Here is an 11,136-nt window from a genome sequence, read left to right on the forward strand (position 1 = left end):
TTTTCAATTGGCCATCCCAAATCAGTTGATCTAAGTGACCGGGTTTCAAAATACCCCTTAGAATTTACTCATCCAAGCAGATCTCAGTACAAGAACACCACAGGCATTTGTCCTAGGGTCCAAACCATTGGTGTCCAACCTTTATTCTTTGTTTTTCTTGCCATTTTGGCTTTTTCTTTCTTCCTTTTCTTTCTGTTTTTGTTACCAAGGGTGTTTCATTATTGATAAAGGTCTATGTAACAGCAAGCTAACTTATAATTGAATGAGAATGATATCATGCAACACTTATTTCATGAGTTATACATTTAATCAAACACATGTGCCACCACCAACTTCCATTCATACTCATGCAACATTGGATTTTTCTTTTTTCAATTCAAACCAAACTCTTTTATTTAAGCATATGGGAAACCAAGCAATATTTAAAGCTAAGTGATGGATACAAGCATTATGCAGACTCATCATTTTTCCAAACAATCTCACTTGCAACTAGATAAACACTTTAGCAAGGCATACAATGGTTTCTATGTTCGAAACAGTATACAGCAGCAAGGATTAAGTTCAGATACAACCTTTGTAGTTGCAGCCCTTTGATTTTTCTTTCTGCTATGTTCCCTTTGAGTCAAAATGCATAGTGTCTTCAATTATTGATTCATGTCCTGCATAATCCTCAAAGTTGCTTGCTTCTCAAGCCCTTGATCATATGGTTAGTAAGCATAACTGAGTGTGGTTTCAGGATTTGTTTTGGTGTGTGAACACCAAACTTAATTGTTTTGTCACTGTCTCAGATGTACAAAGTTAACCATATTTGAAACCATGTATCCTTGCTAAAGGTTAATGGAATTAAAGCTAGAAAACAATTTAACAGTTGAGTAATGTGGTTGATTGCTTGGAGTTAGAATCTTGCAAGAGGTGAGAATGTATTAAATGATATTTTTGGTGGAACACCAAACTTAGAAGTTTTCATTCTTCCTCAAATTGTTTTGGTGTGCAACACCAAACTTAGCTCCTTGCAATCCATACCAATTACTCAACATTTTTATTGAAAAGCTATGAAAAGAAACTACCTCAGGTTGGGTTGCCTTAGGTTCTTTTCCGGACCTTCTTTTTGAGCTTGAGGAGGCCATTGAAGGTTGAAGTGAAAAGAAAGAGGAAATAAGAGTAGAAGAAATATGTGTTGTGTTTGGGGTGAACTTTGGTTCGGTTTTGATGTGTGGGGTAAGGAAGAAATATGTTGATTTCACATGAAAGTGGTTTAAAGCCAAGTGTAGGCCGTGTTGGTGCAACGGCTATTTATAGGCCATGTTTCCAAGCTTTTCAACAAAACCACAATGAATGAATGAAGAAGGGACCGTGAGTGTTCATGAAGGGCTGAGATTGGTTTGCTCTTTCAAGGAATGCATGAGATGGACGGCTTGCATGCATGGTTGAGGCTTGACGAGGATTCTCCTCCCATTGGTTGCATGCACTTCGGTGTCCAATGTTGCATGCATGCAGATTTTGTTCCCCATGAGCACGTTCTCCTAGGCACATGTGACCTCCCTTACATAGCTCCTCCTAGCCGTGGCCCCTCCTTGAGCTTGTCTTACTTTTTTTTTTTTCCTGCATGAATCAAAGCAGCTAGTCTTAGATCATTAATAAGGTTGTTGGCAATTAGTTTGTATTAAAGAGAAAGAATTGTTTTGTTTAGTGTATTATTAAGAAAAAAATATTTTTATGGTCAATTGTGTCCCTTAATTGAAGATGTTGAAAGTTGGTGAACACCAAACTTATTCTTTTATTAAGGGGATGGCCGAACAACTATCAACCATTTTTCACAAGTGACATTTTCTTTTAAAAAAATAATTGTGTCGTATGATCCTGTTTGTATGCTTTTGATTCCATAAATGGTAAATGATATTCAGAATTTTGTTGCACTTGCAGACACCAAACTTAGTGTTTGGTCATATGCTTTGTTCAAATGAATTATGCATATGTTCTACAAAGTATGGCTCCCTTTCTTTTTGAAAAGCTAAAATTTAGTGTACCTTAAAGGACACCAAACTTAGAACTCTGACTTATGCTATAAAATGTGCATTTATCAAATATGAAGGTTCAGAATCATACTCAGGAAATCATAGCTTATTAAAGAGAAGGCAGAAATTTTAAATCATGGGTTGCCTCCCATGAAGCGCTCTTTTATTGTCATTAGCTTGACATTGACCTCCCTTTAGGGTGGTTGATATTGGTGGTGTCTCAACTTGTCACCCCTCACTGTCAGCTTTCTCTGAGTGCCTTGATGTTCAATCTCCACATGCTCAAAAGAACGAATTTGGTTGACAGTGTAATAATCTTCTGCTCCCTGCTGTTGGTATATTAATTGCACCTTATCACCCTTAGAAAATCCTTCAGTTGGGATTTTCTTGTTCTTCCACCCTTTGTGAGCCTTTTTCTTATTCTTCACCTTTTTCTTGCTTGTTGATCTTCCCTTCTTGGCAGTTACTTGAGTTGTGATGCCTTCCTTTCTGCTGATCACCCCTGCTTCCTTGTGAATCCCCTTTTCTTCTTGCATCTGTTTGTTTTTCTGTTCCAATTCCTTTTCAGTTGATTGCTTTGGAAGGGGATCATCACTCATTTTGCCTGTTTCTTCATCTTTTTGTTCTTCTGGAAAGACTTTCAGGATGATGCTCTCCTCATGCATCCTCAGAGTTAACTCTCCTTGCTCAATGTCCACAATGGCTCTAGCAGTGGCTAAAAATGGTCGACCAAGTATTATGGAGTCATTTCCATTTTCTGAAGAACCTAGGATTACAAAGTCTGCCGGATAGATGAACTTGCCAACCTTAACTAAAAGGTTCTCAATTAGCCCCTTAGGATAGACTATTGATTGATCCACCAATTCCAAAGACATCTCTGTTGGTTTTACTTCCTCTATGCCAAGCTTTTTCACTAGAGAGTATGGGATTAGATTTATGCTTGCTCCTAGATCGCACATCCCCTTGTTGATAAACAGGTTCCCAATAGTGCATGGTAGGAAGAATCCTCCAGGATCTTCAAGCTTGGGAGGAAGTCCCTTTTTGATGAGTGCACTACACTCTTCGCTAAGCATCACGGTTTCCTTCTCATTCCAACTTCTTTTCTTGTTGATGAGCTCTTTTAGAAACTTAGCATACAGGGGCATTTGCTCCAAAGCCTCTGCCAAAGGTATGTTGATTTCCAACTTCTTGAAAGTCTCAAGAAATTTGTGGAAGTGCTGATCATTTCTTTCCTTGTGAAATCTTTGTGGGTAAGGTAGTGGTGGTGTTGAGCTCTTCACCACTTGATGCTGTTCTGGAATTGGTTCCTCCATGATCTTCTTTCCTTTCTTCAAATTCTGTGGCTTGTTATCTTCTTCTGTGAGTTTTTCTGGAGCATTCTTGCTTATCTTATCCTTGTTAATGGCTTCATCCTTCTTTGTTGGCTCAGTGATATCTTCCATGAGCTCTTTGGTTGCTCCTTGGTTGCCATCTGTTAACACCCTTCCACTTCTTAGTTGCACCACCTTGCATTCTTCCTTTGGGTTGGGAATGGTGTCACTAGGTAGTGAACTTGATGGCTTCTCAACAGAGATCTTCTTAGAGATTTGTCCAATCTGCCTCTCTAGATTCTTCATGGAGGCTTCTTGATTCTTGGTGGTCAGTTCTTGGTTTTTCATCAGTTTTTCCATGAGCTGTTCTAGATGGGTGATTCTCTGTGAGTCTTGTGAGGTGGGTTGATTTTGGGGTGTTGATGGGTGAGGATATGTGTTTTGGTTAGTTGGGTGGTTATTGGGTGGGTATTGGTTAGAATTTGGGTAGTTGTTTTGTGGTTTTCTGTATGAATTTTGGTTAGTGGTTGGCTGGGGGTTGTGGTTTGTGTTTTTCCAATTGTTTTGGCCTGTGTTTCTTTGCCATGGTTGTTGGTTTTGATTGTGATTGTCTCCCCATCTGAGGTTTGGATGATTCTTCCAAGATGGATTGTAAGTCTCTCCATAAACTTCATTTGTTCCCTGATTCTGGTTGTGCAAGTATTGAACCTGCTCTTGTTGTTGCTCCTCTTGAGTTTCTTCACTTTGTACCCAAGTGTTTGGAGGTTGGCTTGTGGTGCTCACTGCTGCCACTTGCAAGCCATCAATCCTCTTAGCCATTTGCTCAAATTGTTGTTGGATTTGCTGCTGCATCATCTTATTTTGGGCCAGAATTGAATCAACTCCCTCCAACTCCATGACTCCTCTTCTTTGTGATGGTTGGCGTTGTCTTTGATGAGCAAAGAAATATTGGTTGTTGGCCACCATATCAATGAGGTTTCGAGCTTCCTCTGTGGTTTTCATGAGTTGTAGAGAGCCTCCGGCAGAGTGATCAAGAGCCTCTTGAGCTTTAAGAGTGAGGCCTTCATAGAAGTTTTGTAGCTTGTCCCACTCAGTGAACATCTCTGGTGGACACTTCCTCAATAGAGCCTTGTATCTCTCCCATGCTTCATATAAGCTCTCGGCCTCCAATTGAGTGAAGGTTTGAACCTCTGTCTTCAACCTTAGGACTCTTTGAGGTGGATAGAATTTGGCAAGGAACTTGCTCACCAAGTCATCCCAAGTGTTGATGCTTTCTTTTGGAAAGGTCTCTAGCCATTGAGTTGCTTTATCTCTAAGAGAGAATGGGAAGAGAAGCAACTTATAGCTATCAGGAGGTACACCATTTGTCTTCACTGTATCACAGATTCTCAAAAAGGTGGACAAATGTTGGTTTGGATCCTCCAAAGGTCCTCCTCCGAAAGAACAATTGTTTTGCACCAGAGTTATGAGTTGTGGCTTGAGTTCAAAGTTGTTGGCATTGACATTGGGAGGAAGAATGCTACTCCCACAATGTTTGGCATTAGCAAATGTGTATGAAGCCAAGACTCTTCTCTGTTGGTCATTGTTGGCTCCTCCTCCTGGCTGACTGGTATCTCCTTCCATATCTTGGAATTCCTCCTCAGATTCTTCTTCTTTTCCAACAATATTCTTCCCTCTTTCTGCTCTTCTTATTCTCCGAAGAGTCCTTGGATCAATTTCAGAAATGATAGGAGAGGATCTCCCTATACCTGACATACAAACACACAGCAACAAACACACAAACCCAGAGAGTTAACAAAACTTCAATCTATTGCTAGAATGAGGTTTTGGTTAGTTTAAGCAAAAATTCAAACAGTTAGTGTATTAGTAGGAGTTAGAATAACAGAAAAGAAAGAGTGCTTAATCTAGACCTCCACTTCACTTAATCATTGTCAATCTATTTCAATCCCCGGCAACGGCGCCAAAAACTTGATGTGTGGAAAGCGATCCAACACAAAACTCACCGGCAAGTGTACCGGGTCGCATCAAGTAATAATAACTCACAAGAGTGAGGTCGATCCCACAGGGATTGAAGGATTGAGCAATTTTAGTTTAGTGGGTGGTTTAGTCAAGCAAATCAAGTGTTGGTTGAGTGATTTGTGTTTAACAGAAAGTAAATGACAGTAAATGTAAAGGGGAAAGGGGAATGTGCAGTAAATTGAGAAACAGAGAAGTAAAATTTCAGAAACTTAAAGAACAAGAAATTAAATGACTGAAACTTAAAGTGCAAGAAAGGTAAATTGCAGTAACTTAAATGGCAAGAAAGATAAATTGCTAGAATGTAAGAGGGAATTGAGGAATGGGATTGCAAGATCTAAACAAGAAAAAGTAAATTGCAGCAAATAAAGAGATTAGAACTTGAAATGAGAGCAATGAGAATTAAATCAGCAAGGAAATAAAATGCAGCAAGGTTCATAGAAGAACCAAGAGCCAAATTGGGTCTCAGGTCTCAAGAGACTAGGTAGCAGAGCCTAGATCTCTATTTGCCTTCCTAGATCCAAATGAACAAAGCAAATTGACAAGAAAATTAGAAGAAGAAGCAGTAGAAGAAAATGTAACAGATTCAATTATGCAGAAAAAGAGTTGAAGAGAATTTGAATGGGAATTGAGACAGAATTTCCTCAATTTCTCACACCCAAATCTCAGAAACAGAAGAGTAAAATTCCTCAGGCAAGAACGAGGGAGAAGAGAGATCAATTCCCTCCCCAATTCTCAGGAATCTCAACAGAAAGCTAGAAATAAAAATTCAAAAGTGAAGGTAAAAGTGAAAATTCACCCAAGGTGCATAAAGGTAGCTAAAAATTTTTTTTTTACATCAAACTAACTACTATTTATACACTTTCTATTCTTGGATTTTGGGATTTGGATGGGCTTTTGGATTGATGAAGAAATGAATTCAAATTAATTTTTAATTTGAATTCTTGGCCCAAAATCCACTCCCAGGAGGCTGCCCTGCCCTTGTGGAGGGCAGGGCAGAAAATTGATGCTTGGGCTAGCAATTGGTGCGGCCATGAGGCGTGTTGGTGCAAGTTTGGTGCGCCCTTGGTGCGCCAGAGGCTGCCCTGCCCGCGCCAAGGGCAGGGCGGGAAAGCTGCTGCGCCAGAACGTGATGCGTGTGTGCGCTTGGTGCCGCCAGAATTGAGAGGCGCGCGTGCGCGTGCTGCACGTTGATGCGTGGATGATGCCAGATTTGAGGAGCGCGCGTGCGCGCGAAGCAAGTTGACGCGCGGATGCTCCCTGCCCGTGCCAAGGGCAGGGCAGGAATGGTTTGGTGCGCCAGGAAGCAAAGTTGGTGCGCCAAGGTCTTGTGTGTGATGCGCCAATTTCAAATGCTGCCCTGCCCGCGCCAAGGGCAGGGCAAGGTTCCCAATCTCATGGCCCGTGTTCGAATCTGGTGGCTTGCAAACACGCTACTTTTTCTTTTGATTCTTTGGCACGCTAGTGGGTGTTAGAGCTTGGCTTCTTCATGGTCCCTTGTTCGAAACTTGTGGCTTGCATGGGTGTCATTTTCCCTTGAATTTCTTTCCTCATGGAGCCCGATCCTGCTCTCCACAAGGGCAGGGCAGAGTTTGCTTCTCTTGGCTCCAAGGCACCATTTTGTGCTCTGCCCTTGGAGTGGGCAGGGCAAGGTTGCCTTGTCTTGGTTTGGTTACATGATGCTGCCCTCCTAGAGGGCATTCTGCCCTTGTGGAGGGCAAGGTTGCTTCCCCATTATAATGCGGCACGCCTCCTCTTGATTCGGCCACGCTTTTCTTTCTTTGGCTACACTTCTTATGCCACGCTTTCCCTTTTCTTTTCTTTTCTTCACCTAAAATAAACCAAACAACCACTCAAAGCATCACTAAATTCAAGAGGCTTATAAATCAATTAAAATGCAATTAAAATTAGCTTAAACCTCATGATTTATCATTAATTTCATAGTGGTTGCTTGATTTAGAGAAGTTATGCATTTTCACTCCAAATCACTAACTTAGGATGCAAGAAAGTGCATAAATGCTAACAAAACAAGTGAAATTAGCTTGAAAAATGGGTATATGATGACTTGTCATCACATCCCAACACCAAACTTAGAGTTTGACTGTGGGGGCTCTGCTTGGCTCTGTTTTGAGAGAAGCTCTTCATGCTTCCTCTCCATGATGATAGAGGGATGTCCTTGGGCCTTAAACACCAAGGATTCTTCATTCACTTGAATGATCAACTCTCCTCTATCAACATCAATCACAGCCTTTGCTGTGGCTAGGAATGGTCTGCCAAGGATGATGGATTCATCCATGCACTTCCCTGTCTCTAGGACTATGAAGTCAGTAGGAATGTAATGGTCTTCAATCTTCACCAAAACATTCTCTACAAGTCCATGAGCTTGTTTTCTTGAATTGTCTGCCATCTCTAATGAGATTCTTGCAGCTTGCACCTCAAGGATCCCTAATTTCTCCATTACAGAGAGGGGCATGAGGTTTACACTTGACCCTAAGTCACACAAGGCCTTCTTGAAGGTCATGGTGCCTATGGTACAAGGTATAGAAAACTTCCCAGGATCCTGCCTCTTTTGAGGCAGTTTCTGCCTAGACAAGTCATCCAGTTCTTTGGTGAGCAAGGGAGGTTCATCCTCCCAAGTCTCATTTCCAAATAACTTGTCATTCAGTTTCATGATTGCTCCAAGGTATTTAGCAACTTGCTCTTCAGTGACATACTCATCCTCTTCAGAGGAAGAATACTCATCAGAGCTCATGAATGGCAGAAGTAAGTCCAATGGAATCTCTATGGTCTCATTTTGAGCCTCAGATTCCCATTGTTCCTCATTGAGGAACTCAGAGGAGATTGGTACACGCCCACTGAGGTCTTCCTCAGTGGCGTCCTCCTCCTCTCTTTCCTCTCCATATTCGGCCATGTCTATGGCTTTGCACTCTCCTTTTGGATTTTCTTCTGTATTACTTGGGAGAGTGCTAGGAGGGGGTTCAGTGACTTTCTTGCTCAGCTGACCCACTTGTCCTTCCAAATTTCTGATGGAGGACCTTGTTTCATTCATGAAACTTTGAGTGGTCTTTATTAGATCAGAGACCATTGTTGCTAAGTCAGAAGTATTCTGCTTAGAACTCTCTATCTGTTGCTGAGAAGATGATGGAAAAGGCTTGCCATTGCTAAACCTGTTTCTTCCACCATTATTGTTATTGAGACCTTGTTGAGGTCTCTCTTGATTCTTCCATGAGAAATTGGGGTGATTTCTCCATGAAGAATTGTAGGTGTTTCCATAGGGTTCTCCTAGGTAATTCACCTCTTCCATAGAAGGGTTCTCAGGATCATAGGCTTCTTCCTCAGATGAAGCTTCCTTAGTACTGCTTGGTGCATTTTGCATTCCAGACAGACTTTGAGAAATCAAATTGACTTGTTGAGTCAATATCTTGTTCTGAGCCAAAATGGCATTCAGAGTATCAATCTCAAGAACTCCTTTCTTCTGACTAGTCCCATTGTTCACAGGATTTCTTTCAGAAGTGTACATGAATTGGTTATTTGCAACCATTTCAATCAATTCTTGAGCTTCTGCAGGCGTCTTCTTCAGATGAAGAGATCCTCCAGCAGAGCTATCCAAAGACATCTTGGATAGTTCAGAGAGACCATCATAGAAAATACCTATGATGCTCCATTCAGAAAGCATGTCTGAAGGACATCTTCTGATTAATTGTTTGTATCTTTCCCAAGCTTCATAGAGGGATTCTCCATCCTTCTGTCTGAAGGTTTGGACTTCCACTCTAAGCTTACTCCATCTTTGTGGTGGAAAGAACTTTACCAAGAAGGCATTGACTAGCTTTTCCCAAGAGTCCAGGCTTTCTTTAGGTTGAGAATCCAACCATATTCTAGCTCTGTCTCTTACAGCAAAAGGGAATAGCATCAGTCTATAGACCTCAGGGTTAACCCCATTAGTCTTGACTGTGTCACAGATTTGCAAGAATTCAGCTAAAAACTGATGAGGATCTTCCATTGGAAGTCCATGGAACTTGCAATTCTGTTGCATTAGAGAAACTAATTGAGGCTTAAGCTCAAAGTTGTTTGCTCCAATGGCAGGGATAGAGATGCTTCTCCCATAGAAATCAGGAGTAGGTGCAGTAAAGTCACCCAGCACCTTCCTTGCATTGTTGGCATTGTTGTTGTTTTCGGCTGCCATGTGTTCTTCTTCCTTGAAGAATTCGGTCAGGTCCTCTAAAGAGAGTTGTGCTTTGGCTTCTCTTGGCTTTCTCTTCAGGGTCCTCTCAGGTTCAGGGTCAGCTTCAACAAGAATGCCTTTGTCTCTGCTCCTGCTCATATGAAAGAGAAGAGAAAAAGAAAATGTGGAATCCTCTATGTCACAGTATAGAGATTCCTTGGAATGTCAGAGGAAAAGAGAAATAGAAAGAAGAAGCAGAGGAAGAATTCGAACTTTAATTAGATAAGGTTCGAATTGTGCATTTAGAAGGAGTGGTACTCCATAAATAGAAGGATGTGGGAAGGATGGAAGAGAATTTTCGAAAATTCATTTAAAAGATTTTGAAAACATTTTGAAAATTTGATTGATAATTTTCGAAAATTGAAAGTGAAAAAGAAATCAAGTGATTTTTGAAAAAGATTTTGAAATTAGAAGTCAAAAAGATTTGATTGAAAACTATTTTGAAAAAGATGAGGTTAAAAAGATTTGATTGAAAAGTTATGGTTTTAAAAAGATGTGATTGAGAAGATATGATTTGAAAACAATTTTAAAAGATATGATTTGAAAACAATTTGAAAAGATATGATTTTAAAATTAATGACTTGCCTAACAAGAAAAGATATGATTCAAACATAAAACCTTCCTTAACAGAAAAGGCAAAAAATGTTCAATCAAATCATTAATTGTTAGTAAGTATCTTTGAAAAAGGAAAGAAATTGATTTTGAAAACATTTGATTGAAAAGATATGATTTGAAAAAGATTTGGTTTTGAAAAACTTTGAAAACTTGAAAAAAATTGATTTTGAAAACAAAATCTTCCCCCTAGCACCATCCTGGCGTTAAACGCCCAGAATGGTATCCATTCTGGCGTTTAACGCCCAAAATGCACCCTTTTTGGGCGTTAAACGCCCAACCAGGTACCCTGGCTGGCGTTTAAACGCCAGTCTGCCTTCTTCACTGGGCATTTTTGAATGCTCAGCTTTTTCTGTATAATTCCTCTGCAGTATGTTCTGAATCTTCAATTCTTTGTATCATTGACTTGAAAAGACACAAATTAAAAATATTTTTGGATTTTTAATAATCAAAATGCAATAAGAATCAAATAACAATGCATGCAAGACACCAAACTTAGCAGTTTGTGTGCTACTGACACTATATGAGACACATGAACACTCAAGTCAATAGAATTTAAAGATCAAAACAAGAAATATATGCATGGATTCGAAAAATATAACAAAAACATGCATTTGACACCAAACTTAAGATGAGACTCTAGACTCAAACAAGAAATATTTTTGGATTTTATGGTTTTGCAATTTTTTTTTTGTGTTTTTCGAAAATTAAGTGGAAAAAGATATCAAAATTCTTAATGAGAATTCCAGGAATCAGTGCAATGCTAGTCTAAGACTCCGGTCCAGGAATTAGACATGGCTTCACAGCCAGCCAAGCTTTCAAGGAAAGCTTCGGTCCAAAACACTAGACATGACCAGAGGTCAGCCAAATCTTAGCGGATCACTGCTCCAAGAGCAAAATTGATGAAAATCAACAAGCTCTTGTGGTGATAAGTTGAAACCTCGGTCCAATCAGATTAGAC

At 40.1% G+C, this 11,136-nt stretch overlaps 1 non-coding gene across 1 annotated transcript; it reads left to right on the plus strand.

Moving 5' to 3' along the window:
* The first annotated feature begins 9,011 nt into the window (after window positions 1-9,011).
* On the plus strand, window positions 9,012-9,119 carry LOC130984083 (small nucleolar RNA R71). The gene has a single exon (XR_009088040.1). It is a non-coding gene; the product is annotated as a small nucleolar RNA R71 (small nucleolar RNA).
* Window positions 9,120-11,136: the final 2,017 nt, after the last annotated feature.

Source organism: Arachis stenosperma, chromosome 5, assembly GCF_014773155.1.
Source record: "Arachis stenosperma cultivar V10309 chromosome 5, arast.V10309.gnm1.PFL2, whole genome shotgun sequence".
Lineage (NCBI taxonomy): Eukaryota > Viridiplantae > Streptophyta > Magnoliopsida > Fabales > Fabaceae > Arachis > Arachis stenosperma.